The sequence below is a fragment of the Leuresthes tenuis genome, unplaced genomic scaffold (assembly GCF_036924035.1).
Source record: "Leuresthes tenuis unplaced genomic scaffold, fLeuTen1.0.hap1 SCAF_77, whole genome shotgun sequence".
NCBI classification, from domain to species: domain Eukaryota; kingdom Metazoa; phylum Chordata; class Actinopteri; order Atheriniformes; family Atherinopsidae; genus Leuresthes; species Leuresthes tenuis.
Window position 1 is genome coordinate 59,441 of NW_027325431.1, and position 26,181 is coordinate 85,621.

General features: G+C 43.0%; 5 non-coding genes and 2 pseudogenes across 5 annotated transcripts; 3 read left to right on the forward strand and 4 right to left on the reverse strand.

Annotated features, from left to right (window-relative positions):
• Positions 1–4,153: 4,153 nt before the first annotated feature.
• Positions 4,154–4,341, reverse strand: LOC140286193 (U2 spliceosomal RNA). The gene has a single exon (XR_011911070.1). It is a non-coding gene; the product is annotated as a U2 spliceosomal RNA (small nuclear RNA).
• A 298-nt stretch (positions 4,342–4,639) lies between these two features.
• Positions 4,640–4,753, reverse strand: LOC140286217 (U5 spliceosomal RNA). The gene has a single exon (XR_011911080.1). It is a non-coding gene; the product is annotated as a U5 spliceosomal RNA (small nuclear RNA).
• Positions 4,754–15,069: 10,316 nt separating this feature from the next.
• LOC140286223 (U2 spliceosomal RNA) lies at positions 15,070–15,259 on the forward strand. Its single transcript, XR_011911085.1, has one exon. It is a non-coding gene; the product is annotated as a U2 spliceosomal RNA (small nuclear RNA).
• A 397-nt stretch (positions 15,260–15,656) lies between these two features.
• LOC140286218 (U5 spliceosomal RNA) lies at positions 15,657–15,770 on the forward strand. Its single transcript, XR_011911081.1, has one exon. It is a non-coding gene; the product is annotated as a U5 spliceosomal RNA (small nuclear RNA).
• A 275-nt stretch (positions 15,771–16,045) lies between these two features.
• On the forward strand, positions 16,046–16,213 carry LOC140286198 (U2 spliceosomal RNA; annotated as a pseudogene).
• Positions 16,214–18,168: 1,955 nt separating this feature from the next.
• LOC140286202 (U2 spliceosomal RNA) lies at positions 18,169–18,369 on the reverse strand (annotated as a pseudogene).
• Positions 18,370–20,882: 2,513 nt separating this feature from the next.
• LOC140286194 (U2 spliceosomal RNA) lies at positions 20,883–21,070 on the reverse strand. Its single transcript, XR_011911071.1, has one exon. It is a non-coding gene; the product is annotated as a U2 spliceosomal RNA (small nuclear RNA).
• Between the last annotated feature and the right edge of the window lie 5,111 nt (positions 21,071–26,181).

The following is a 26,181-nucleotide window of genomic DNA, read 5'->3' on the forward strand; positions in this document are numbered from 1 at the left end:
TCTTACCCTTTTTTCAGTAATTATGGGTAGACATTCACACCTTCTTGCAGCTGAACACCTCCTCTCCCGCTTATGATCATGTGCAGTTTGATATTCGAAAATTTTCTTTCATGTTTTCTAGCAATTATTGATGGACATTCAGACCGTCTTGCAGCTGAACACCTCCGCTCCCACTTTTGATGGTGTATAGTCGGGCTTTCGAGCCTTTTCTTCCCCGGTTTTTACAAATTATGGTTGGACATTCAGACCTTCTTGCAGCCGAAAACTTCCACTCCCTCTTTTGATCATACATTGTCGGACATTCGCACCTTTTCTTACCCGCTTTTTACAAACCATGGTCGGACTTTAACACCTTTTAGTAGCCAAACAACTCCGCTCCCGCTATTGATTGTGTACAGTCGGGTATTTTAACCTTTTCTTACCCGCTTTTTACCAACTATGGTTGGACATTCACACCTTCTTACAGCAGAACACCTCCGCTCCCTGTTTTGATTATGTATGGTTTGACATTCGCACCTTCTCTCACCCGCCTTTTACTATGGTCGGCCATTCACAGCTTCCTCTCCACCATACTTGTATGGTGGGATATTCACACCCACTTGCATCCGAAGACCTCCGCCCCCACTTTTGTTGATATTTAGTCGGTCATTCACACCTTACCCGTTTTCTTGCCGCCAAACACCTCTGATCTCGCTTTTGATTATGTAAGATTGGGCATTCAGACCTTGCTTTTCCTGCTTTTCACCAACTATATATATAACATTCACACCTTCTTGCAGCCGAACACTTCCGCTCCACCTTTTAGGTATCTATCACACCTTTTTTTTTCACCGCATTTTATAGATTATGGTTGGAAATTCTCGACCACTCATCCGAAGACCTCTCCTCCCGCTTTTGTTAATATATTTGAACTTTAGTCAGACATTCACACCTACTTGCAGCCGAACACCACCTCTTTAGCTTTTGATGATGTATGGTCCGGCATTCTTACCGTTTCTAACACATTTTTCAGCAATTATGGTAGGACATTCACACCTTCTTGCAGCTGAACACCTCCTCTCCCACTTAAGATCATGTGCGGATTGATTTTCGAAAATTTTCTTTCATGTTTTCTATTAATTAAAAATGGACATTTAGACCTTCTTGCAGCTGAACACCTCCGCTCCCGCTTTTGATCATACATTGTCAGGCATTCGCACCTTGTCTTACCCGCTTTTTACAAAATTTAGTCGAACATTCACACCTTTTTGCAGCCGAACACAGTTTTTTGCAGCCGAATTTGGGCATTCGAACCTTTTCATACCCACTTTTTACCAACTATGGTCGGACATTCACACCGTCTTACAGCGGAACACCTCCGCTCCCTCTTTTGATGGTGTATGTTCGGGCATTCGAACCTTTTCTTACCCGCTTTTTACAAACTATGCTCGGACATACAAACCTTCTTGTAGCCGAACACATCCACTCCTACTTTTGATGATGTATGGTTGGGCATTCGAACCTACTTGTTGCCCGCTTTTCATTAATTATGGGTGGACATTCACACCTTCTTGCAGCGAAACACCTCCGCTCCCTCTTTTGATTGTGTATGTACAGGCATTCGAACCTTTTCTTACCTGCCTTTTACAAACTATGCTCGGACATTCAAACGTTCTTGTGGCCGAACACATCCACTTCTGCTTTTGATGATGTATAGTTGGGCATTCACACCTTTTCTTACCCATTTTTCAGTAATTATTGGTGGACTTTCACACCTTCTTGTAGCCGAACAACTCCGCTTCCGCTATTGATTGTGTACAGTCGGGTTTTTTAACCTTTTCTTACCCGCTTTTTACCAACTATGGTCGGACATTCGCAGCATCTTACAGCGGAACACCTCCGCTCCCTCTTTTGATGGTGTATGTTCGGGCATTCGAACTTTTTCTTACCAACTTTTTACAAACTATGGTCGGACATTCAAACCTTCTTGTAGCAGAACACATCCACTTCTTCTTTTGATGATGTATGGTTGGGCATTCGCACCTTTTCTTACCCATTTTTCAGGAATTATGGGTGGACATTCACACCTACTTGCAGTCGAACAGCTCTGCTCCCACTTTTGATTATGTTTGGTTGGATATTCGAACCTTTTCTTAACTGCTTTTTACAAACTTTGGTCGGACGTTCACAACTTCTTACAGCCGAACACCTCCGCTTCCGCTTTTGATGGTATATATTCGGGCATTCGAACCTTTTCTTACCCGCTTTTTACCAACTATGTTCGGACATTCACACCGTCTTTCAGCGGAACACCTCCGCTCCCTCTTTTGATGGTGTATGTTCAGGCATTCGCACCTTTTCTTACCCGCTTTTTACAAACTATGCTCGGACATTCAAACCTTCTTGTAGCCAAACACATCCACTCCTGCTTTTGTTGATGTATGGTTGGGCATTCGAACCTACTTGTTGCCCGCTTTTCATTAATTATGGGTGGATATTCACACCTTGTCGCAGCCAAACACCTCCGCTCCCTGTTTTGATCATGTATGGTTGGACATTCGCACCTTTTCTCACCCGCTTTTTGCAAACTATGGTCGGCCATTCACAGCTTCCTCTCCACCATACTTGTATGGTGGGATATTCACACCCACTTGCATCCGAAGACCTCCGCCCCCACTTTTGTTGATATTTAGTCGGTCATTCACACCTTACCCGTTTTCTTGCCGCCAAACACCTCTGATCTCGCTTTTGATTATGTAAGATTGGGCATTCAGACCTTGCTTTTCCTGCTTTTCACCAACTATATATATAACATTCACACCTTCTTGCAGCCGAACACTTCCGCTCCACCTTTTAGGTATCTATCACACCTTTTTTTTTCACCGCATTTTATAGATTATGGTTGGAAATTCTCGACCACTCATCCGAAGACCTCTCCTCCCGCTTTTGTTAATATATTTGAACTTTAGTCAGACATTCACACCTACTTGCAGCCGAACACCACCTCTTTAGCTTTTGATGATGTATGGTCCGGCATTCTTACCGTTTCTAACACATTTTTCAGCAATTATGGTAGGACATTCACACCTTCTTGCAGCTGAACACCTCCTCTCCCACTTATGATCATGTGCGGATTGATTTTCGAAAATTTTCTTTCATGTTTTCTATTAATTAAAAATGGACATTTAGACCTTCTTGCAGCTGAACACCTCCGCTCCCGCTTTTGATCATACATTGTCAGGCATTCGCACCTTGTCTTACCCGCTTTTTACAAAATTTAGTCGAACATTCACACCTTTTTGCAGCCGAACACAGTTTTTTGCAGCCGAATTTGGGCATTCGAACCTTTTCATACCCACTTTTTACCAACTATGGTCGGACATTCACACCGTCTTACAGCGGAACACCTCCGCTCCCTCTTTTGATGGTGTATGTTCGGCCATTCGAACCTTTTCTTACCCGCTTTTTACAAACTATGCTCGGACATACAAACCTTCTTGTAGCCGAACACATCCACTCCTGCTTTTGATGATGTATGGTTGGGCATTCGAACCTACTTGTTGCCCGCTTTTCATTAATTATGGGTGGACATTCACACCTTGTCGCAGCCAAACACCTCCGCTCCCTGTTTTGATCATGTATGGTTGGACATTCGCACCTTTTCTCACCCGCTTTTTGCAAACTATGGTCGGCCATTCACAGCTTCCTCTCCACCATACTTGTATGGTGGGATATTCACACCCACTTGCATCCGAAGACCTCCGCCCCCTTTTGGCAAACTATGGCCTTCTTGCAGCCAAAAACCTCTGATCTCGCTTTTGATGATGTAAGGTTGGGCATTCAGACCTTGCTTCACCTGCTTTTCACCAAATATAGTCGGACATTCACACCTTCTAGCAGCCGAACACTTCCGCTCCACCTTTTAGTTTTCTATGGGGCATTCACACCTTTTTTTACACCGCATTTTATAAAAACACCACAGGAACACCGTATTGAGGCTTTGTTCTGACCGCTCATTCGGTGTCGCGTTTCTTTCAAGCAATTCTCCTGGTTAGCCCGCACTCGGCTCGCTCCCAGAGCCGTGTTAAAGTCTGCTTTGCATTCACTCTCTTTTCTCAGCAGATTAAAAGAAACTTCCATCCTGCACCGCTGTTTGCTTTTTCACAAGAGCAGAGGAGAGCGCACCGTTCCCAGCGGCACTGCAGTACCGGGTCGATGCTTGGAGTGAACGGAGCAAGCTCCTTTTTCAACTCCTATTGATAAAAATCCATTTAATATGTAGTCCTTGCATAGACATATCACATATTAAACTGATAAGAACAGATACTACACTTGATCTTAGCCAAAAGGCCGAGAAGCGATATCTGTCCACTGGTTCACGTCCGAGGGCCCTTCCTGGCACAATGCGCACTTGTAGCGGTGTTCTTTTTATGGCCATAGTGTCACTTTGCACCTCCGCCCACCCGCTGCACTGAGCACTCTTCAGCCCTTTTAAATGGTATAACTTTACACTACCACACGCTCCAGCGAGCACCATTCAAGCAACAACTTTGCACTCCAGCTTCAAACATCGGCACAGTCGCAACAAGTAAGGCGACTCTACTCAGAGAAGTCACTCTGCACAGTAACAAGATTTCTTTTGCACAGACAGAAAGGGCTTCACCCGCAAAGTTAAAGCCTGCCAAAAATAGAAACAACTCATTAGTGCTGCTCTCCACGGAAGTCTTTAGCAAAAGGCGAAAGACTTGTACATTATGAAGAGAAACCAGTGTATGATTATCCATCACTGCAGGAGCAGGGCATCAGCCTAGTTGGCATAGCCACCTTCCCCATGGTGAGCTTTGCTTGGTTGAGACGCTTGCCCCCCCCCCTTGCTCCTCGGCTGACCAAGTAGGAACAATCAGGCCCTATTCGATGGCTGCCTTGTCTTTTAATCTGTGCAAAAGACAAGGCAGCCACAAACAACACGGGAACACCGTATTGAGGCTTTGTTCTGACTGCTCATTCGTATCTTAAGCATAATCTAATACGTGAGACAACGCCCTGGCACACAATCAAAAAAAAAAAGAGAGAGAGCGGTTTTGTGTCCCCACAGTCCATAATGTAGAAAAGAGAGAAAAAAGCCTTTCTGATTTGGTGTGTGTGCTCACAGTGCAGAGTGTAGAGAAAAGAGAGAAAAGAAAGCCGTTTTGGTGTCACGGATGTTGTGACTTACACACACACATTTCTGAATTGAGAAAGGAAATTATTTTAGAGAAAGCACTAGAGTTTAGATCCCACATTTGTTGATAGGCATTCATTTAATTTATCTTTTAATCAGTTTTAAAGTGAATACTAACTGAGAAATGAAAAAGGTGAAGAGTTTAGAAGCTTGGTTCAAGAGCAAAACTTGGTTTATGATCAGCTGAGTCTCTAAACAGAACAGCAAAGGGCTTCATCGAACATTTAAAAAAGATTCAGATTGTTAGAATATCCAGAATTTATAGGAATGGTGGTGATTACTCTTATTTTCTAGAATGGAAATAACTGCACCATGTCTGTTTTATGAATTTAAGGGGCTAAAAAGTTTTGTTCTCGTTTTTCTATGATTAACCGAATGTATGTGAGAGTCCAAACAGACAGAAGGGTTACGGCCGAGCGCTGGACCTTCCAAAAAAGATGAGACAGGCTGGACCTGTGCCATACTAGTTAAGACCTGCCTGTGGATAACAGGTTCATTAAACTCTCACATACACAAACTCACACACGTTCGCACACATACACCCATTCACACACACATTCTTGAACTTGCTGCAAGATTAAACATTTGCATTAACTGACTCCAGCAACTCTGAGTCTCATTGAGAGACTTTTCTCAACAATTGGGTTCTCAAACCAGATCTCAACGTTTTTTCCGCTTTCCAGGGTCGGAGCTGAAACCGTGCACGGGGGAGTCCAGTACTCCTAATGAAAGACCCCCTGCTGAATTGCGGTAATTAGGGGCCAGTGTCCACTGAAAGGGGGAAAAAGGGACGAGATCGTACTTTTGAATCAATGGCCAGAAGCCATTGGCAGTGCAGGCATCAACAATAATGGTGTTATTTCACCCATTAACACTTAAGGTACCTCATGCAGTGGCTGTGATATGGTTACTTAACAAAATATCTTTACCAGACATCTCTCCTACATAACAGTTCTTCTTTCACAGCCACACCTTGTTGTCGAGAGATGTGCTACACTTAATCCATCCACACTGCTACCTACCCCACAGATGGAAAGCCTCATGATTGCATGTCAGAAATAACCATCAGTGTTTTACCCAGGCCAGACTTAACTGATATACGTTATGAAAATGCAGAAATAACTATATTTATTCAACAGGTCAAGCAAAAAACCCTGATGGCACAAATGCTACAGGATTTGCAGTAGTAACAGAAACTGAAGTTTTCTTAAAACAACCACTACCAAAAAATTACTCGAATTGGTAGCTTTAACTGAAGCTTGTAAATTAAATAACAAAAAGGTTGTTAACCTTTACACTGACAGTCAGTATGCCTTCTCAACTGTACATGTGTTAACACAGCATTGGAAAAACAGGTATGTAGACATCCACAGCTAAATGTATAAACTACAAATATTTTAGCATTATTAGATGTTATTCAATTGCCATCTACAATAGACTCGTATGAATGACCGGAAGGAAAACCATACTGCCAAAGAATTTGTTTAAATATGCTGCAGTATTGAGCCACGGACCATGTCATGTCTCAACAGGAGGGATGGAAGCAATAATGAACCAGGTTTTTACAGCATATGGTTTTACTAATTATTGAATTTTTTTTTTAGAATAAATAAATTAATAAAGTTTTGTCTAGCAGGTCAAATATGTGCAAAATACATTCCACAGGGCAATCTAAGACCAAAACGAAGATAATTCCCTAAGCCAGTGTATCTTTTTCAACATATTTGTTTGGATTTCATTATTTCATTATTGTGTAGATTTCATTGAACTAAATAAATGTTAAGGGAAACGATTCTGCTCAGTGACAACAGAGGTTTTTACCAAATGGTCTGAAATATTTCCATGTGCACAAGCAGATGCACTCTCAGTAGCAAAATCACGCGTAAAATAACTCATTTCTAGATTTGAAATTCCTGAAAAGATCTTCAGTGATAATTTGACACACTTTGTAAACAATGTCATCTCACTGATGGCAAAGAACTTAAAATAGACCTTAGAAACCACTGTGATATAGAAGGTTTCGCTAACACATTGGAAATGTTTTACTATTTACATATGCATGTGCAGTGAAGAATTGCTTGCTGCTGATAAATGCAAAGAAGAACAGCTTACACATAGATGCTCACATATAGGCTGCTGAATGCAATGAAGACCTGCTTATCCAGTAAAGTTCAATGTCAATGTGTAATATTCAATTAGGATTTGCAAAACAGTGAAGTTAAACAATGAATGGGTCCATAGTCGGTATGAGAAGACTACAGGAATATTTACCTGGGTGTACGTTCAAACAGAGATGAGAAAATTGCGATAAATTATTGTTTGTTTGTTTGTTAGTATGTATATGAATGTTATGTGTATAAACTGTGTTGAGTTATAGTTACTCAGTAGTGTCTCAGTGAAACAACCGACGGGGGAAGCCTTGCGGTGACAACAAAAGCAGTGTTTTACTGATCAGTCAAGTTGCTCCAGTGTACTCCATACAAACTGGTTGGCTACTGAAGGGATAGAAAATGGGGAATACTTGTTTTAAAGCAAACAAGGAATTAGATGGGAAAAATACATGTTTTAACGGGACCCAGACAATATTATATAGATGTCGCCACTGAAGTAAAGAACATTTACGTGGGATGGTGTGAGGGTCCTCGTTTGGCTGACGTTCGCCGATATGCTCGCCATGCTCAGAACCAAGTTGAGACGCGTAAGACAACCAAAAGGGACAAGTGTGAAAAGGAGCTGCATTTGGCAACCATGACCATGTATTACGCAGTTGGTGTAAACAGAGGACGAGGCCGAAGTCGAAGACGTGGACGTGTGGGAGAGGAGGTCAAAATGGGCCACGCCAGAGCTATGATCCGAATATTTGTTTTTACTGTGGCCAGACTGGACACTGGAAGAAGGACTGTCCACAGCTAAAAAGTGATGAAATTGGGCAAAAGGCTGACTGAGGGTGGGAGGCAGGTTCTGGACGTCACACGGCAGCGGAGCTTCCACTAATGGGTGATAGCACAAACACACTCACACATTTTTCCTGCTCTGTGTAGTGAAGCAACGCTTGCCGACTGTGATTCACGTAGTAAAGTTTTGCATGCTATTTCCGTCCTAGAGCAAAGATATTTCTCTCAGAATATAGGAACTTATGTTCATCAGTAGTGACGTCAGGGGAGTTTGATTGTCCTCCAAAGTTAAGTGGAAACCACGTTTACTGTATGTCTGCATCAGGCCAGGTTGTGAAGGAGAAAATGACAATGCCCATTGCGTGTTGTCACTCCCGATGAGCTCTCCTTCAAACACTCATTTTTGTTATCAGAGTTGTGTCCCATTAACCTGATGGGCTGTGATCTCATGTGTAAATTAGGCATTATTTTAACTTCTACACCAGAGGGTGTTAAGGTTATGTTACAGCCTGACAAAGTTTTCACAGCAGTGCAGTTTGATTCATCGGCACTTACATATGCTTATGAGTGGAAACTTCCCAGCTCTCCTTTTTCACAACAACTAGTGGAAGAAGCAAAAGCGTTAGTTTCACCCCTTTCTGATTTCATGCAACCTACTGATTTGCACTGCACATCACACATTTCTTTGGGGCCTGACAATGAAGAAGAAGTGAAAAAATATGTGCGCCTACTTTATTGGCTGTGTCGCTCACTCCAGAGCACTTCGATTTTTTTAATGTTTGTGGTACTCGCCCTCACATTTCCTTGGCCAAACGTACACACTGGCAGTGACAAGGTGTGGGAGAGTTTGTTGCTACATGTCAGAAAGAAATGGAGTGGACTGTTTCACCTGCTGATCCAAATTTGATGTTTTCTGAACGATTGTCAGCATACAAAAAAATATTTTTGAGTACAATGCATTGTCAAAGAACTGTGGACTTAATTCCTACCACAGAATCACATTTTGAAGCATGTTTTTTATCTGAAACAGATTTGTCTTCGATACCCATGTTGGCTGAAGTGCCCAATGATCTTTGGGCTAAGAGCAAATATGATGTGGGGTTGATAAAAGGCTGTGAACCAGTAATTGTCACCCCTAAATCAGACTTTTGTCCATGTAAAAAACAATACCCTTTTAAGCCTGAAGCAATTAAAGGGATTAAACCTGTTTTTCAATCTTTTCAGAAAACAGGCGTTATTGTTCCTTTTGAAAATTCACCTGTGCTTACTCCATTGTTTCCTGTTAAAAAGATTAAAGATGCTGGCCAGCCAGATGAATGGCGTTTTGTACAGGACCTCCAAGCGGTGAATGCTGCAGTTCAGCCACATGCTCCTACTGTGCCCAACCCACACACTATTTTGTCTCAAATTACATCAGATGCACAGTTTTTCTCAGTGGTTGACTTGTCGCCAGTGCACCCTGATAGCCCATTTTGGTTTGCTTTTTAGTTTGAAGGGAGATCTTGGACTTTTACCCGGTTATGCCAGGGGTACTGTGAAAGTCCCACTATTTACAATGCTGCCCTCAAAGCTAGTCTGGATTAACTTCAATCAACCACAGGCTCTGCTCTTTTGCAGTATGTGGATGACATCCTTTTATGTAGTCCATCTAAACAACAGTGTGAAAAAGACCAAATGACTCAAATAACTTTCTTGCTTTCAAAATTTTTCCTCTAGTGACGCTGACTTAGAGAGGGATGAAGATAATCATGTTTAATTGTTCATGTTTTGATTGTTTATCATTGGACCCTTTATTACTATGATGCCTGCATTTTAAACTCACGTTGTGTGCAAATGCAGGCTGATGTTTTACAGATAAAGTTATTATTTTCCTTGTTTCTTTTGGGTTGATTAATATAATGGTATTATTATAATCAAAAGGGAGGAATGTAATGGAAAATAATTCTTATATGCATTGTATTGAGTGTTACTGTGTATAACCTGCAAATGACCGAGCTGCAAGGTACCACCCTGCCCTGTTTTCTTAAATTCCTCTTTACAATGGTGGGCTTGTTATAATGAGATAGGTGCACTTTAGGGGGGACAGGGTTAGGCTGGTATTTACGAGTGTGTCTGGGTAACCTCAACTGATGGTTGGGGAGGAAAGTTAGAAGAACAATCAATTATACCCAAAAACAGATGACGTGATGAGCGGGCAATATAACTGTGTGTTTTTGCTTCAGTGGTCAGAGCAACTCTGTATTCTGTACTGTGTTGTTCTCTCTTGCAAGATATTATTATTAAAGCCTCTTATCTCCTCACAAGAAAATAACTGACTCCCCAAATGCAAGTGTCAGGACAAATGATCAAACTTCTCCAAGCTTCAGTCTGCAGAGAAGTACAAGACAGGGTTGCTCACTTTCTCCCTCACTTTTTGCTATTTTCATCAAACCTTTAGCAGCTGCTATCAGACAAGATAGAAATATTAAAGACATCCAACCCCAAAATATTGAGCATAAAATAAGTCTTTATGCTGATGATGTATTACTTTTCCTTCAGAACTCACAGACGTCTCTCACTCACACGATCACACTCATAAATAAATTCTCAGCACTTTCTGACTACTCTATCAATTGGTCTAAGACCACAGTTCTGCCCATTAACTGTAGGGTCCAGAATATACCTGCGATCACTTTACAGTCAGGAAATATTAGATATTTAGGCATAAACATTTCCTCCAGGCTCTCAGAGCTAACAAAGCTAATTTATGTGCAATTATTAAAGACAGTAGAGGACAATCTCTCTCGTTGGAAGTCCTTACCTATATCACTTATGGGGAGAGTTACAACCATTAAAATGATGATACTACCAAAAGTTAACTATTTGTTCTCAATGATCCCCATAAAACCAACCTGCTACTTGGTTTAAGTCACTAGATTCATGCATCTCCAAATTTCTGTGGAAAAACAAACCACCGCGTATTAGTTTAAAAACCCTACAGAAGACCAAGGACAGTGGTGGATTAGATTTACCTAATTTTCAGCACTATTCCTTAGCCAATAGGTTACGGTATATATCAAAATGGTTTAAACCTAGCCCAATAGATGAACATGGATAAATATAGAACAAGCATTGTGTGATAATCTGTAAATCTCTGACCTGCCACTTATTAGTCAAAACGTAAAAAATCACAAATGTTTCAAAAGCATTAACATCAGCACCTCTCTGACAGCCTGGTGGGAATTTCTTAAAATAACAAAGTCTTCACTTGTCCCGTGTAAGCTTACACCCATCTGGAACAATCCTGACATCCTGCAAAACAAAAAAATGCTAAACTTTACTCTATGGAAGATCAAAGGAATCAAACATCTGGAACATATAATCCAAAATGGACATTTTATTTCATTTGATGAGCTCATATCACAACATGAGATAGGCAGCAATAAATTCCTAGAATATCAACAACTTAAGTCTATAATAACAAAGAAATATATCCTCCACCAACCAGACTTACAACTCCCAATTAGGGTAGCAGAATTTCTAAGCATCTGCACCCCAAAACTACTATCAAAAATATATAAATTATTGTCTAAGATAGATGACACAATGTCTCTACCGTCCTCAAAATGGGAGGCAGATTTATCCATCAGTTCTAGTCATAGCTTCTGGCCACAAATATGTTTGAACACCTTCAGAATGACTCAAAATCCTAATTTACAGCTCATACAATACAAAATTCTTCATAGAACACACTATACAGGACAAAGGATGTTCAGGATGGGTCTAACACACTCAAACATCTGCTCACATTGCACAGATAACACACCTGATGATTATGCACACGCTTTGTGGTTTTGTGCGCCTGTCCAGAAGTTCTGGCTTGAAGTCTGTGCGGACCTGTCAACATGGCTAAAGTGTAGCATTCCTGCATGCCCCACACTGTGCATACTGGGTGACTTAGACAACATCAACGTGGAATTTAGCTTAGCACACATGATCCTCACAGTGTTATGTATAGCAAAGAAAACTATTCTCATGAACTGGAAAGCGAAGAACAATCTGTGTATTAACCAGTTTAGAAATCGCTCTGGGCGGTTGGGTGTGTGCTGGGGGGGGCTGTGTGGCTTCGGGCGTCTGGTGGTCTCTCGGGTCGTGGGGACCGGGTTGGTCATTGTTGGGGGGGACTGTGTGTCGGGCTTGGAGGGCAGTTTTGGGGGCTTGCGAGTGGGGCTGTCTTGCGGTGTGGGGCGGGGTCCCTTAGGGGCCTTGGGGTGGTGGCTGCTGGCTCTGTACCGGGTGACCGGGCCGCTCTGGCGTGGGTGGTGGAGCTGGGCCTGGACCTGGTGGCTTGCCGCTGCCTTGCGCCCGGGGCGGGGCCCTGCCTGTGCCTGGGGGGTCTGGGTTGCCCTGGACATGCCACAGTATGCGTGGGTTGGTGCAGGTCCTGGTGCCGGCCTTGTTGCTCTGGGAACTCCAAGGTGTCCGCAGGTGGTTGTTTTTTTTAGGGTGTTGGGGCGTGCGGTGAGGAGGAGGGGGTCTGTATGGGGGTGTGCTTTTCCCCAGTTGGGGGGGGCCTGGGGGGTTCTGGGTGATGGTGGGTCTCAGGCCCGGGCTGCTGCGACTGGTGTAACCGGGTGATTTGTTTGTTTGTTTGTTTGATTTTTGTTGTTGTTTGTTTGTTTTTGTAGAGGTCCTCCGGGATGGGGTTGGGTTGAGTGGGGTGGGGCGGGATGGGTTCCTTCTGGGGGTACAGTAGCTCCCGGAATATGGTGACTGCAGGCCCCGAGCCTGGTGGACATCAGTCCCTCCTGCCCTGTGTTGGGTCCCAGGTAGCGGGGATGCCTATTGCAGCCAGTCTCTGGCTGCCCTCTCTGGGGTGGGAGGGACAAGGAGGATGAATTAATTATTCTGCTAGTTTATATATTGTAAACATAAACAATAAACATTTATAAAACTTCCCTTGGCAAAGCAAATCTGTTTGGCATAAAGGTATTCAGACTACAATTCTAGTGCAGCAAGTTCAAGAATGTGTGTGTGTATGGGTGTATGTGTGCGAACGTGTGTGAGTTTGTGTGTGTGAGAGTTTAAAGAACCTGTTATCCACAGGCAGGTCTTAACTAGTATGGCACGGGTCCAGCCTGTCTCATCTTTTTTGGAAGGTTCAGCGCTCGGCCGTAACCCTTCTGTCTGTTTGGACTCTCACATACATTCGGTTAATCATAGAAAAACGAGAACAAAACTTTTTAGCCCCTTAAATTCATAAAACAGATATGGTGCAGTTATTTCCATTCTAGAAAATAAGAGTAATCACCACCATTCCTATAAATTCTGGATATTCTAACAATCTGAATCTTTTTTAAATGTTCGATGAAGCCCTTTGCTGTTCTGTTTAGAGACTCAGCTGATCATAAACCAAGTTTTGCTCTTGAACCAAGCTTCTAAACTCTTCACCTTTTTCATTTCTCAGTTAGTATTCACTTTAAAACTGATTAAAAGAAAAATTAAATGAATGCCTATCAACAAATGTGGGATCTAAACTCTAGTGCTTCCTCTAAAATAATTTCCTTTCTCAATTCAGAAATGTGTGTGTGTAAGTCACAACACCCGTGACACCAAAACGGCTTTCTTTTCTCTCTTTTCTCTACACTCTGCACTGTGAGCACACACAACAAATCAGAAAGGCTTTTTTCTCTCTTTTCTACATTATGGACTGTGGGGACACAAAACCGCTCTCTCTTTTTTTTTTTTTGATTGTGTGCCAGGGCGTTGTCTCACGTATTAGATTATGCTTAAGATACGAATGGGTTTATCAGTCACATCAGAATCCATACATACTGATCCTACCGTAATAAAATGGTCGGATCTTATCAAACACACTTTGTTTCTTGTGAAAAGTCAGCCAAACAGCGTATACACGTCAAGACACTGAATCAAGTTTGCCACAAGAACTCATAAGTTTGGCAGTATTGCTCTGCCGTCAGCAATCATACACCCATTTTATTTTCATGAGACATGTGCAGGCACCTGTTCATCTACTGTTCTATCACTATGAATTAGTTTATCTATTATCAATAAGGATACTTCTACAACTACTATCAAAGTATGTCCGGACTTCTTATGTTGTCAGTTGCTATATATGAATAAGTGGGTTGCTACTGAAAAGCATTAAGCATGTCACACAGCCCAAACATATAACATTTCAGGACACACCACACAGTTAACAACCACAGTGAAGCATGTCAAAGCCCAAACATGTAACATTCAACAGGACACTTACACAACACATTCAAATCAAACAGTCAGACAACATACAAGAACCTATACCCCAGCCGGCATTGCTCCCTGCCTATTTTCCTACAACTCACTATGTGTGCGCACACCTTTATTCACAAACTCTTCAACTTATACTCTTTTACCGAAGCTGCTACAGCTCGATTGGCCAAATACCCTTAGATCCTATTTCGGTGAATTTGACATCTGCCTTGTATGTAACAGATTAGCGGTTTAGCAGTTTTAATTTAGTTTGAGTGAAGGAATTCATTTTATAGCAAAATCCGAAATCGTGAAGAACTCATGAAAGTAAGCTTATTCTCGGATTCCTGAAACTTTAGATTTGTTCTTTCTTTTACTGCAAAGTACAACGTTGAGCAGCACTAATGAGTTGTTTCTATTTTTGGCAGGCTTTACCTTTGCGAATGAAGCCCTTTCTGTCTGTGCAAAAGAAATCTTGTTACTGTGCAGAGTGACTTCTCTGAGTAGAGTCGCCTTACTTGTTGCGACTGTGCCGACGTTCGAAGCTGGAGTGCAAAGTTGTTGCTTGAATGGTGCTCGCTGGAGCGTGTGGTAGTGTAAAGTTATACCATTTAAAAGGGCTGAAGAGTGCTCAGTGCAGCGGGTGGGCGGAGGTGCAAAGTGACACTATGGCCATAAAAAGAACACCGCTACAAGTGCGCATTGTGCCAGGAAGGGCCCTCGGACGTGAACCAGTGGACAGTTATCGCTTCTCGGCCTTTTGGCTAAGATCAAGTGTAGTATCTGTTCTTATCAGTTTAATGTCTGATATGTCCTCTATGCGAGACTACATATTAAATGGATTTGTATCAATAGGAGTTGAAAAAGGAGCTTGCTCCGTTCACTCCAAGCATCGACCCGGTACTGCAGTGCCGCTGGGAACGGTGCGCTCTCCGCTGCTCTTGTGAAAAAGCAAACAGCGGTGCAGGATGGAAGTTTCAGGGAGCCTAAGATGAAACTTTCTTTTAATCTGCTGATAAAAGAGAGTGAATGCGAAGCAGACTTTAACGCGGCTCTGGGAGCGAGCCGAGTGCGGGCTAACCGGGAGAATTGCTTGAAAGAAACGCGACACCGAATGAGCAGTCAGATCAAAGCCTCAATACGGTGTTCCCGTGTTGTTTGTGGCTGCCTTGTCTTTTGCACAGAGTAAAAGACAAGGCAGCCATCGAATAGGGCCCGATTGTTCCTACTTGGTCAGCCGAGGAGCAAGGGGGGGGAGCAAGCGTCTCAACCAAGCAAAGCTCACCATGGGGAAGGTGGCTATGCCAACTAGCCTGATGCCCTGCCCCGCAGTACACTGGTTTCTCTTCATAATGTACAAGTCTTTCGCCTTTTACTAAAGACTTCCGTGGAGAGCAGCACTAATGAATTGTTTCTATTTTTGGCAGGCTTTACCTTTGCGGGTGAAGCCCTTTCTGTCTGTGCAAAAGAAATCTTGTTACTGTGCAGAGTGACTTCTCTGAGTAGAGTCACCTTACTTGTTGCGACTGTGCCGATGTTGCTTGAATGGTGCTCGCTGGAGCGTGCGGTAGTGTAAAGTTATACCATTTAAAAGGGTTGAAGAGTGCTCAGTGCAGCGGGTGGGTGGAGGTGCAAAGTGACACTATGGCCATAAAAAGAACACCGCTACAAGTGCGCATTGTGCCAGGAAGGGCCCTCGGACGTGAACCAGTGGACAGTTATCGCTTCTCGGCCTTTTGGCTAAGATCAAGTGTAGTATCTGTACTTATCAGTTTAATATGTGATATGTCTATGCAAGGACTACATATTAAATGGATTTTTATCAATAGGAGTTGAAAAAGGAGCTTGCTCCGTTCACTCCAAGCATCTACAAGAAGGTGTGAATGGCCGACCATTTTTTGTAAATAGCGGGTAAGAAAAGGTGCGAATGCCCGACAATACACCATCAAAAGCGGGAGCAGAGGGGTTCAGCTGCAAGAAGGTCTGAATTTCCAACCATAATTTGTAAAAACCGGGGAAGAAAAGGCTCGAAAGCCCGACTATACACCATCAAAAGCGGGAGCAGAGGGGTTCAGCTGCAAGAAGGTCTGAATTTCCATCAATAATTGCTAGAAAACATGAAAGAAAATTTTCGAATATCCAACCGCACATGATCATAAGTGGGAGAGGAGGTGTTCAGCTGCAAGAAGGTGTGAATGTCCACCCATAATTCCTGAAAAATGGGTAAAAAAAGGTGCGAATGCCCAACCATACATCATCAAAAGCATGTGTGAATGTCAGATCATAATTTGCAAAAACCTGATTGTGTGCAGCTGAACACCTCTGCTCCCGCTTTTGATGGTGTATAGTCGGGCTTTCGAGGCTTTTCTTCAACGGTGTTTACAAATTATGGTTGGAAATTCAGACCTTGCAGCCGAACACCTACGCTCCCTCTTGTGATCATACATTGTCGGGCATTCGCACCTTGTCTTACCCGCGTTTTACAAACCATGGTCGGACTTTCACACCTTCTTGTAGCTGAACAACTCCGCTCCCGCTATTGATTGTGTACAGTCGGGTATTTTAACCTTTTCTTACCCGCTTTTTACCAATTATGGTCGGACATTCACACCGTCTTACAGCGGAACACCTCCGCTCCCTCTTTTGATGATGTATGGTCCGGCATTCTTACCGTTTCTAACACATTTTTCAGCAATTATGGTAGGACATTCACACCTTCTTGCAGCTGAACACCTCCTCTCCCACTTATGATCATGTGCGAATTGATTTTCGAAAATTTTCTTTCATGTTTTCTATTAATTAAAAATGGACATTTAGACCTTCTTGCAGCTGAACACCTCCGCTCCCGCTTTTGATCATACATTGTCAGGCATTCGCACCTTGTCTTACCCGCTTTTTACAAAATTTAGTCGAACATTCACACCTTTTTGCAGTCGAACACAGTTTTTTGCAGCCGAATTTGGGCATTCGAACCTTTTCATACCCACTTTTTACCAACTATGGTCGGACATTCACACCGTCTTACAGCGGAACACCTCCGCTCCCTCTTTTGATGGTGTATGTTCGGGCATTCGAACCTTTTCTTACCCGCTTTTTACAAACTATGCTCGGACATTCAAACCTTCTTGTAGCCGAACACATCCACTCCTGCTTTTGATGATGTATGGTTGGGCATTCGAACCTACTTGTTGCCCGCTTTTCATTAATTATGGGTGGACATTCACACCTTGTCGCAGCCAAACACCTCCGCTCCCTGTTTTGATCATGTATGGTTGGACATTCGCACCTTTTCTCACCCGCTTTTTGCAAACTATGGTCGGCCATTCACAGCTTCCTCTCCACCATACTTGTATGGTGGGATATTCACACCCACTTGCATCTGAAGACCTCCGCCCCCACTTTTGTTGATATTTAGCCGATCATTCGCACCTTACCCGCTTTTGGCAAACTATGGCCTTCTTGCAGCCAAAAACCTCTGATCTCGCTTTTGATGATGTAAGGTTGGGCATTCAGACCTTGCTTCACCTGCTTTTCACCAAATATAGTCGGACATTCACACCTTCTTGCAGCCGAACACTTCCGCTCCACCTTTTAGTTTTCTATGGGGCATTCACACCTTTTTTTACACCGCATTTTATAAAAACACCACAGGAACACCGTATTGAGGCTTTGTTCTGACCGCTCATTCGGTGTCGCGTTTCTTTCAAGCAATTCTCCTGGTTAGCCCGCACTCGGCTCGCTCCCAGAGCCGTGTTAAAGTCTGCTTTGCATTCACTCTCTTTTCTCAGCAGATTAAAAGAAACTTCCATCCTGCACCGCTGTTTGCTTTTTCACAAGAGCAGAGGAGAGCGCACCGTTCCCAGCGGCACTGCAGTACCGGGTCGATGCTTGGAGTGAATGGAGCAAGCTCCTTTTTCAACTCCTATTGATAAAAATCCATTTAATATGTAGTCCTCGCATAGAGGACATATCAGACATTAAACTGATAAGAACAGATTTTTTTTTTTTTTATTTTTTATTACAAAACTTCCAAGAAACATTTAGAACAACATGACAAACCAATCAAAGCAATGCTTTACATGTCCGACACAAAAACCATACAAACATAAGAAACAACCACAAAGAAACACTACCCGCTCATGAAAATAAAGTCTTCCATCGCTCTCTTGCAGCGTGATACCCGTACTTTTCCTCCTCCATTCTTCTCATGCGTCCAATCTCTGCCCTCACCCTTGCCACCACCCTTCCCACCTGCCAGTCCACATTGTTTTTAATCAACGCCGTCCTTGCATCCCACAGCGCCACCTTTCCCATAGACAGAACCAACCATAACAGAAAACCCTCCCTACCTTTCCCCCTTAAACCCAAGCCCAGCATTATCATGTCATACTTTAAAGACCCCAATCTTGGAAAAAAAAGAACCAACTCAACCCACACTTTTGTTGCAAACCCACATTCCCAAAACACATGCTCAATTGTCTCATCAGCCCCACACCCCTCCCTTGGGCACAAACTCCCCCGTGTCAACCCGTGTCTATTTAAAACTTCCCTGACTGGCAACCTCCTGTGTAAGGCGAGCCAATTTATATCCCTCGCCCTGTTTGTGAGACCTTTCTGCTGTGTGAAAACCCACCCTTGTTGCCCCACCCCATACACCCCCACCGGCCCCCTTTTTTCCACCAGAGCCCTGTACAGGCGCCGGTGACTGAAGCACAGGTCCCCCTCCTGACACTCTGGGTGCTTTTTCCCCCAGCATACCACCTGCCTATAATACGGGGGTAAGACATCCCCCTTTGGCTTTCGATTGTCCCATAACACCAATCTCCTGAAGGGGAATGACAACCAAAACAGCAAAAGTGCCTGAAAATGATGGCCACTGGTCTGTTGCACAGACCTGCACAAAAAGGAAAAGAAAACCACATCCAACTTAAGTGGGATGTCCGGCACACCCCTCCCTCCCATCCGAACTTCCTGGTACATCCACTCCCTTCTCACATATTCATACCCCCCCCATACAAAGGAAAAAACATCTCTCATGAAACTTCTCCTATATTGAGGAGGTAAAGGAAAAACATACGCTAGGTATACCAAAAATGGCAAAATATCAGCCTTCAAAACCAGCACTCTACCACTTAAGGAAAGTTGCCGGGATTTCCACAGCCCCATCCGCGAACGGGCTGCAGCCAGACGCCTTCCCCAATTTAATGCTGCACTCCCTTCTCCCTGAAACTCTACCCCCAGGACTCTCACTGGGCCCTGGCACTGGGGCAGACCAGCTAGGCCTCCCACCCTACCAGCCCATGGTCCAAAAAACTTAATGGTGGACTTCCCTAAGTTCACCTTGGCCCCCGACACTATTGAAAAACTCTCCACCACTTTCAACAGCCGTGTGACCGACCTCTCTGTTGTCAAAAAAAAGGTCATGTCATCCGCATACTGCATCACTGTCAACTTGTCCGGACCTGCTCCAGGAAGGTGCAGACCCACCACACCCGGGTCCCCCCGCACCACCGAACCCAGCGGCTCCATGTAAGCCACAAAGAGCAGCGGGGAGAGTGGGCATCCCTGCCTCACCCCAGTTCTCTGTGCCACCACTGTACCCAAGTGCCCGTTCACCATAACTCTGCTCCCCACCCCCTTGTACATGATCTCCAACCACTCTATAAAACGGGGCCCAAATCCCATCCTCTCCAAAACTGCAAAAAGAAACCTGTGGTTCACCCTGTCAAACGCTTTCTCCATATCTAACCCCACCAAACTCATATTGATCCCCCGCTCCTCCACCCAATGAATACAGTCCCTCACCAATCCCAGATTCCACTGTATTAGCCTTCCCTCCACCCCACACGTCTGATCCTCATGGATTACATGAGGTAGAGCCTTCCGAAGACGACCAACTAGGACTCGAGCCACAATTTTGTAGTCCACACAGAGCAACGTGATCGGCCTATAGCTTTCCATTCGCTCCCTGTTTTGATCATGTATGGTTGGACATTCGCACCTTTTCTCACCCGCTTTTTGCAAACTATGGTCGGCCATTCACAGCTTCCTCTCCACCATACTTGTATGGTGGGATATTCACACCCACTTGCATCCGAAGACCTCCGCCCCCACTTTTGTTGATATTTAGCCGATCATTCGCACCTTACCCGCTTTTGGCAAACTATGGCCTTCTTGCAGCCAAAAACCTCTGATCTCGCTTTTGATGATGTAAGGTTGGGCATTCAGACCTTGCTTCACCTGCTTTTCACCAAATATAGTCGGACATTCACACCTTCTTGCAGCCGAACACTTCCGCTCCACCTTTTAGTTTTCTATGGGGCATTCACACCTTTTTTTACACCGCATTTTATAAAAACACCACAGGAACACCGTATTGAGGCTTTGTTCTGACCGCTCATTCGGTGTCGCGTTTCTTTCAAGCAATTCTCCTGGTTAGCCCGCACTCGGCTCGCTCCCAGAGCCGTGTTAAAGTCTGCTTCGCATTCACTCTCTTTTCTCAGCAGATTAAAGAAACTTCCATCCTGCACCGCTGTTTGCTTTTTCACAAGAGCAGAGGAGAGCGCACCGTTCCCAGCGGCACTGCAGTACCGGGTCGATGCTTGGAGTGAACGGAGCAAGCTCCTTTTTCAACTCCTATTGATAAAAATCCATTTAATATGTAGTCCTTGCATAGACATATCACATATTAAACTGATAAGTACAGATACTACACTTGATCTTAGCCAAAAGGCCGAGAAGCGATAACTGTCCACTGGTTCACGTCCGAGGGCCCTTCCTGGCACAATGCGCACTTGTAGCGGTGTTCTTTTATGGCCATAGTGTCACTTTGCACCTCCGCCCACCCGCTGCACTGAGCACTCTTCAGCCCTTTTAAATGGTATAACTTTACACTACCACACGCTCCAGCGAGCACCATTCAAGCAACAACTTTGCACTCCAGCTTCGAACATCGGCACAGTCGCAACAAGTAAGGCGACTCTACTCAGAGAAGTCACTCTGCACAGTAACAAGATTTCTTTTGCACAGACAGAAAGGGCTTCACCCGCAAAGGTAAAGCCTGCCAAAAATAGAAACAACTCATTAGTGCTGCTCAACGTTGTACTTTGCAGTAAAAGAAAGAGCAAATCTAAAGTTTCAAGAATCCGAGAATAAGCTTACTTTCATGAGTTCTTCACGATTTTGGATTTTGCTATAAAATGATTTCCTTCACTCAAACTAAATTAGAACTGCTAAACCGCTAATCTGTTACATACAAGGCAGATGTCAAATTCACCGAAATAGGATCTAAGGGTATTTGGCCAATCGAGCTGTAGCAGCTTCGGTAAAAGAGTATAAGTTGAAGAGTTTGTGAATAAAGGTGTGCGCACACATAGTGAGTTGTAGGAAAATAGGCAGGGAGCAATGCCGGCTGGGGTATATGTTCTTGTATGTTGTCTGACTGTTTGATTTGAATGTGTTGTGTAAGTGTCCTGTTGAATGTTACATGTTTGGGCTTTGACATGCTTCACTGTGGTTGTTAACTGTGTGGTGTGTCCTGAAATGTTATATGTTTGGGCTGTGTGACATGCTTAATGCTTTTCAGTAGCAACCCACTTATTCATATATAGCAACTGACAACATAAGAAGTCCGGACATACTTTGATAGTAGTTATAGAAGTATCCTTATTGATAATAGATAAACTAATTCATAGTGATAGAACAGTAGATGAACAGGTGCCTGCACATGTCTCATGAAAATAAAATGGGTGTATGATTGCTGACGGCAGAGCAATACTGCCAAACTTATGAGTTCTTGTGGCAAACTTGATTCAGTGTCTTGACGTGTATACGCTGTTTCGCTGACTTGTCACAAGAAACAAAGTGTGTTTGATAAGATCCGACCATTTTATTACGGGAGGATCAGTATGTATTGATTCTGATGTGACTGATAAACCCATTCGTATCTTAAGCATAATCTAATACGTGAGACAACGCCCTGGCACACAATCAAAAAAAAAAAGAGAGAGAGCGGTTTTGTGTCCCCACAGTCCATAATGTAGAAAAGAGAGAAAAAAGCCTTTCTGATTTGGTGTGTGTGCTCACAGTGCAGAGTGTAGAGAAAAGAGAGAAAAGAAAGCCGTTTTGGTGTCACGGGTGTTGTGACTTACACACACACATTTCTGAATTGAGAAAGGAAATTATTTTAGAGAAAGCACTAGAGTTTAGATCCCACATTTGTTGATAGGCATTCATTTAATTTTTCTTTTAATCAGTTTTAAAGTGAATACTAACTGAGAAATGAAAAAGGTGAAGAGTTTAGAAGCTTGGTTCAAGAGCAAAACTTGGTTTATGATCAGCTGAGTCTCTAAACAGAACCGCAAAGGGCTTCATCGAACATTTAAAAAAGATTCAGATTGTTAGAATATCCAGAATTTATAGGAATGGTGGTGATTACTCTTATTTTCTAGAATGGAAATAACTGCACCATGTCTGTTTTATGAATTTAAGGGGCTAAAAAGTTTTGTTCTCGTTTTTCTATGATTAACCGAATGTATGTGAGAGTCCAAACAGACAGAAGGGTTACGGCCGAGCGCTGGACCTTCCAAAAAAGATGAGACAGGCTGGACCTGTGCCATACTAGTTAAGACCTGCCTGTGGATAACAGGTTCATTAAACTCTCACATACACAAACTCACACACGTTCGCACACATACACCCATTCACACACACATTCTTGAACTTGCTGCAAGATTAAACATTTGCATTAACTGACTCCAGCAACTCTGAGTCTCATTGAGAGACTTTTCTCAACAATTGGGTCCTCAAACTAGATCTCAACGTTTTTTCCGCTTTCCAGGGTCGGAGCTGAAACCGTGCACGGGGGAGTCCAGTACTCCTAAAGAAAGACCCCCTGCTGAATTGCGGTAATTAGGGGGCAGTGTCCACTGAAAGGGGGAAAAAGGGACGAGATCGTACTTTTGAATCAATGGCCAGAAGCCATTGGCAGTGCAGGCATCAACAATAATGGTGTTATTTCACCCATTAACACTTAAGGTACCTCATGCAGTGGCTGTGATATGGTTACTTAACAAAATATCTTTACCAGACATCTCTCCTACATAACAGTTTTTCTTTCACAGCCACACCTTGTTGTCGAGAGATGTGCTACACTTAATCCATCCACACTGCTACCTACCCCACAGATGGAAAGCCTCATGATTGCATGTCAGAAATAACCATCAGTGTTTTACCCAGGCCAGACTTAACTGATATACGTTATGAAAATGCAGAAATAACTATATTTATTCAACAGGTCAAGTAAAAAACCCTGATGGCACAAATGCTACAGGATTTGCAGTAGTAACAGAAACTGAAGTTTTCTTAAAACAACCACTACCAAAAAATTACTCGAATTGGTAGCTTTAACTGAAGCTTGTAAATTAAATAACAAAAAGGTTGTTAACGTTTACACTGACAGTCAGTATGCCTTCTCAACTGTACATGTGTTAACACAGCATTGGAAAAACAGGTATGTAGACATCCACAGCTAAATGTATAAACTACAAATATTTTAGCATTATTAGATGTTATTCAATTGCCATCTACAATAGACTCGTATGAATGACCGGAAGGAAAACCATACTGCCAAAGAATTTGTTTAAATATGCTGCAGTATTGAGCCACGGACCATGTCATGTCTCAACAGGAGGGATTGAAGCAATAATGAACAAGGTTTTTACAGCATATGGTTTTACTAATTATTGAATTTTTTTTTTTAGAATAAATAAATGAATAAAGTTTTGTCTAGCAGGTCAAATATGTGCAAAATACATTCCACAGGGCAATCTAAGACCAAAACGAAGATAATTCCCTAAGCCAGTGTATCTTTTTCAACATATTTGTTTGGATTTCATTATTTCATTATTGTGTAGATTTCATTGAACTAAATAAATGTTAAGGGAAACGATTCTGCTCAGTGACAACAGAGGTTTTTACCAAATGGTCTGAAATATTTCCATGTGCACAAGCAGATGCACTCTCTGTAGCAAAATCACGCGTAAAATAACTCATTTCTAGATTTGAAATTCCTGAAAAGATCTTCAGTGATAATTTGACACACTTTGTAAACAATGTCATCTCACTGATGGCAAAGAACTTAAAATAGACCTTAGAAACCACTGTGATATAGAAGGTTTCGCTAACACATTGGAATTGTTTTACTATTTACATATGCATGTGCAGTGAAGAATTGCTTGCTGCTGATAAATGCAAGGAAGAACAGCTTACACATAGATGCTCACATATAGGCTGCTGAATGCAATGAAGACCTGCTTATCCAGTAAAGTTCAATGTCAATGTGTAATATTCAATTAGGATTTGCAAAACAGTGAAGTTAAACAATGAATGTGTCCATAGTCGGTATGAGAAGACTACAGGAATATTTACCTGGGTGTACGTTCAAACAGAGATGAGAAAATTGCGATAAATTATTGTTTGTTTGTTTGTTAGTATGTATATGAATGTTATGTGTATAAACTGTGTTGAGTTATAGTTACTCAGTAGTGTCTCAGTGAAACAACCGACGGGGGAAGCCTTGCGGTGACAACAAAAGCAGTGTTTTACTGATCAGTCAAGTTGCTCCAGTGTACTCCATACAAACTGGTTGGCTACTGAAGGGATAGAAAATGGGGAATACTTGTTTTAAAGCAAACAAGGAATTAGATGGGAAAAATACATGTTTTAACGGGACCCAGACAATATTATATAGATGTCGCCACTGAAGTAAAGAACATTTACGTGGGATGGTGTGAGGGTCCTCGTTTGGCTGACGTTCGCCGATATGCTCGCCATGCTCAGAACCAAGTTGAGACGCGTAAGACAACCAAAAGGGACAAGTGTGAAAAGGAGCTGCATTTGGCAACCATGACCATGTATTACGCAGTTGGTGTAAACAGAGGACGAGGCCGAAGTCGAAGACGTGGACGTGTGGGAGAGGAGGTCAAAATGGGCCACGCCAGAGCTATGATCCGAATATTTGTTTTTACTGTGGCCAGACTGGACACTGGAAGAAGGACTGTCCACAGCTAAAAAGTGATGAAATTGGGCAAAAGGCTGACTGAGGGTGGGAGGCAGGTTCTGGACGTCACACGGCAGCGCAGCCTCCACTAATGGGTGATAGCACAAACACACTCACACATTTTTCCTGCTCTGTGTAGTGAAGCAACGCTTGCCGACTGTGATTCACGTAGTAAAGTTTTGCATGCTATTTCCGTCCTAGAGCAAAGATATTTCTCTCAGAATATAGGAACTTATGTTCATCAGTAGTGACGTCAGGGGAGTTTGATTGTCCTCCAAAATTAAGTGGAAACCACGTTTACTGTATGTCTGCATCAGGCCAGGTTGTGAAGGAGAAAATGACAATGCCCATTGCGTGTTGTCACTCCCGATGAGCTCTCCTTCAAACACTCATTTTTGTTATCAGAGTTGTGTCCCATTAACCTGATGGGCTGTGATCTCATGTGTAAATTAGGCATTATTTTAACTTCTACACCAGAGGGTGTTAAGGTTATGTTACAGCCTGACAAAGTTTTCACAGCAGTGCAGTTTGATTCATCGGCACTTACATATGCTTATGAGTGGAAACTTCCCAGCTCTCCTTTTTCACAACAACTAGTGGAAGAAGCAAAAGCGTTAGTTTCACCCCTTTCTGATTTCATGCAACCTGCTGATTTGCACTGCACATCACACATTTCTTTGGGGCCTGACAATGACTATGAGAAGAAGTGAAAAAATATGTGCGCCTACTTTATTGGCTGTGTCGCTCACTCCAGAGCACTTCGATTTTTTTAATGTTTGTGGTACTCGCCCTCACAT